Consider the following 4,027-nt stretch of genomic DNA (forward strand, 5'->3'; position numbering starts at 1 on the left):
CCGACACGATGATGGTGACGTCATCCGCGTATGCCGTCACGTTCCTTCCGCAACAAAGATCATGCGGGTCCACCCCCACGTCCTTCAACTTCCGCAGCAATGGCTCGAGCGCCAATACGTACAGAATCGGGGACAGGGGGAAGCCCTGACGAACCTAACGCTCGATCGCGAAGGGGTTCGAGAAGAACCGATTCACCCGGACTATTGATTCGATATTGCTGTACATGGCTTTAATCCAGCCTCGGAAGGTCGGGCCAAATCCAGCCGCTCGAAGGACCGCCGACAGGTATCCGTGGTCAACCTATCGAACGCCTTAGACTGATCTAAATTCACCAATGCCCCACCGTTGCCATGCATTTTACCCACCCGCTCTATGGTGTAGCGAATGAGGTGAAGATTGTCTTGTATCGTCCTTCCTGGGATGGCACATGTCTGTGCTTCCCCCACCAGGTCACCCACGACAATCCTAACTCTCTTTGCGAGCACCTTGGCCAAAATCTTTAACTCTGTGTTTAGCAGAGTTTTGGGCCTAGAATTATTAACATTATCCCCAATGAGTACACAGGCTGTGGTTTAAAGGCACAAAAACAGAGTTGCTCTTACCTCGAGTTGCAATCGGGTACTGCGGTCAGATCATTCAGGTGTTATCTGTGTTGGCTCAACCGATTTCTTCAGTTCGGATCCGTTCACACTACTTCTAGCAGCACGACTTGCCTTGTCCGCAGACAGTGTAAGAAAGAGACAGACTTGCCCCATCGTTCGCTGACGTGACGTCATATGGTTCATTTCGGTCTTCTTGCGCCGTCTCTCCTTCTCCCTTCCGGTCAATTCCCCTTCCACCACATGCTCCCCCCCCCGATCAAAAGATCACTGCTCCCCTGGTCTGTTTCGTAATCGTCCATCCACCTTGGCGGGGTGTGACGTTCCATTTGAGATCTCCGTAGGGTCACGAGGCCGGTTTCTCTCTCTCCTTCATCATCGGAAGAACTAATCACCCTTCGAATATCCAAGACGTGACGCGGCATTCCATCCATTGATATATTATTTGGAGTACTGATCGCGGTCACCTTTCCTTTTTCCCACTGCGTTGTACACCAAGCGTTCGGGAGTTTCACCCACACTTCGTCTCCACAGATGTAACTCCATTTACCCTTGGCTGCTGTGGCACCACGTTCAGGTGTCTTCATTTGTACCAGTATATGGCTCTTTGCAGGACCGACTCTTCAGCTTTGCCCTATCCTGGGCGACATGTTGTACTAGAAGACTGCCTTCATAGGGGAGATTCGTTTCCTCTCAGCCATGGATTTAATCGTACGGTGGTGCCATTCCACAATCCTATTTCCACCTGGCCTGTATGCAGCTCTGAAGAGGCGTCTTGTACCCCACCTTTCGAGCATCTCTCTCAGCTGCTCTGAGCAAAAAAACTGTTCTGTTTTTCATCAATAGCTCGTCTACAAGCGCCATTTCCAAGAACGCCGCATTCAGCACTTCTGCGACTTCGGTAGCAGTCTCCGCTCCGATTTCTCTCTATATAGCCATTCTCCTCAGCCCACAGTCGACTATTGAAAGGGACACTTTTCCCCTATAGAGTGTTACATCAATGGCTAGCCTCTTCCAGTCTTCCTCTACCCGAATCTTTTCTGTTTCGTGTGCGCTTGAGGCAGGATCGATTGATTGACACCTGTTGCAATTCCCCACTATTCTCCAAACGCTCTCCCTGGTGACATCGGGGTCGACCGTCCTAGCCAAAAAACAACATCCTGTTGACTCCGATGTGGTGCATGTTGTGCAGTCTCCTCAGTTCTGTGCCCTCCAGCTGACAAACCACTGCTACCCTACTCGGAACATCGTCTGCTATTTCCAACCAATGCTTTTTCACTCTGGTTAGAATCGTTGCCTTATTCTTTTCTGAGGGCACGAAAACTACATGCAACTCCAGGTCGAACTCGGCAGCTAGCTCCCTCAGGATTCCCAGGCAATGCTTAATCACCATTTCCGTGGCCCCTTTCGTGCGAATCCTCCTCTGGTTGGTGATCACTGATCCCACCCACCCTCGCACTGTAGTAGAATCAGCCCAGACGTTTACAGTTTGCAGTCCCTATCTCAGTGCTAGGTTCACACCCTTTAACACAGCATTCAGTTCAGCCACATTGATGTAGTTGTAGTCGTCCTTCTTACTAAGCCACGCTATGTCTTCCACCTCGACACCTCCCAACGCTATGCTGCTTGCACTACACGATCCCTTTCTTTGTATCAAGCACGTACCAGCTGCCCTTCCCTGGATCTTCCGCTCGCATTATCATCACTGTCTTCTACTTTATTACCTCAGTTCACTTCTTCTGCTTGCTTTTTGACATAACTACATGCCATCCTGCAACAGACTTGTGACCCACAAGCTTCCCACACATCGAGAACACCCCTGATTTAGTTCCAGGATCTCGTTTCCTCTGCGAAACACAAGCCTACTCGCTTTATCTCTTTCGAGCCTGAGCCCCAACGACGTGCCTCCTTCTATAGCCTCTGGCGGTTTTGTTGTCAGTTCGAACCTCCAAAGATGGCTCACGATTTCCTCTGCCGATGCCACATTCTCGTCTACAAGGATATCATCAATATATGGGCTGGTAGCCTGCTCCACTTTGACCTCTTTGCCCCAAAGCACCTTTAGGGCTGTAGTGACTCAGGAAAGTTATATATGTTGCCACGGCATAGTACAGTTGTGCTATGGCATACTCCAGCTAATCAGGGCTAGATGCGTAGGAATACAAACAGCAGTTATCTAACTTAGCAGTGAAGTTTGGGGAGTTATTAGGCAGTTAGCAAAAAGACAGCACTGATACAACAGTTATTCTTCCAACATGAAACAGTTTTAGTGTGTTCACCACCAACTTCATGTAACCAACAGTGAGTTATATCGGCTCTCGACTTGTCACCTCCTGAACAGCCTAGTTCATTTATGCTAACTTCTCTCCTCGAAAGCCTGGATGACATCAGCCACAAACTCTGCCTTATGATGAACTGTATATTTTCGTTTAAACTAGCTCCATTCCTATTAGCTTACAACGGCTTCCGACAGAATCATTTTGTGCAAAAGTAAGCTATAATACTTTACCTGACTCGCATACACATACAGGCTATACACTTTTACTACTCGTCAGCACTCGTTCCTATTTTAATAAAGTTACAATGCTTTGTTTAAAAATGCCTTCTAGCATTCAGTACACATGTTTCTCAAAAGCGCATTTAATGAACTTCGTCACGCATACTTCCATACTTTAAACTAGTGACCACTCGTACTAAAGGACCTTTGCCATGATCTTTGGCGCCGAACTCAGGCTGAAACCCATTCAAGTCAGGCAGTATGTTCTGCCCCTGTACCACACTAGTTGGTACTTCCACAACTTCTCTGATACATGGAGCTGCAGATAGGCTAACGTGAGGTCGAACCCCTCCCATTCGCCTCCACACGCGTCTGCTGCCTTGTCACCCACATGGCAGGACACACATTCAACTCGACATCTGAAGCATGGTCCCTCGGCCGTTTGCTTCGCCAGACACTTGCTGTCGTTGTTCGCTGCCTGCCTCTTCGTCCTGCTCATATCCACCATCACTTGCCGTTACGTCATGTGTGTCACTTTGCGACAACACCCACGATTTGTCAATCATCGGATCTATTTTAAAACGGGGGCGCCAGTATTTTCTTAACGAAACACTAACGAAACACTTTGAAACTTGGGACACTGGTAGAATGTGTCATATAAAACATCTTTTACTCTTAGTCTTCTTAACAAAAAAACGTACATCGCAAGTTATTCCATGTTAAAGTTGTCGTATTTCTGTAATTTCAACCAATCACTGACGTCTATTCAGCTGAATAGAGTTACTGCTGGGCGGTCATAAAAATGTTATTCCCTGTGACATATTTCATCCGGTTTAATCGTAATTTATACGCATATATTGTTTATATAATAAATTACGCTGTGCGTATCTTTGTGTGTAACAATTTTAGAGTTCGGATTCTAGAGTTACG

At 47.5% G+C, this 4,027-nt stretch overlaps 1 protein-coding gene across 1 annotated transcript in view; it reads left to right on the top strand.

The window, feature by feature from the left end:
* The window catches only part of LOC106878959 (hydroxyacylglutathione hydrolase, mitochondrial), a 74,108-nt gene that overhangs the window by 2,436 nt on the left and 67,645 nt on the right, over nucleotides 1-4,027 (top strand). The gene's annotated exons all lie outside the window — the stretch shown is intronic.

Source organism: Octopus bimaculoides, chromosome 9 (genome assembly GCF_001194135.2).
Source record: "Octopus bimaculoides isolate UCB-OBI-ISO-001 chromosome 9, ASM119413v2, whole genome shotgun sequence".
NCBI classification, from domain to species: Eukaryota; Metazoa; Mollusca; class Cephalopoda; order Octopoda; family Octopodidae; genus Octopus; species Octopus bimaculoides.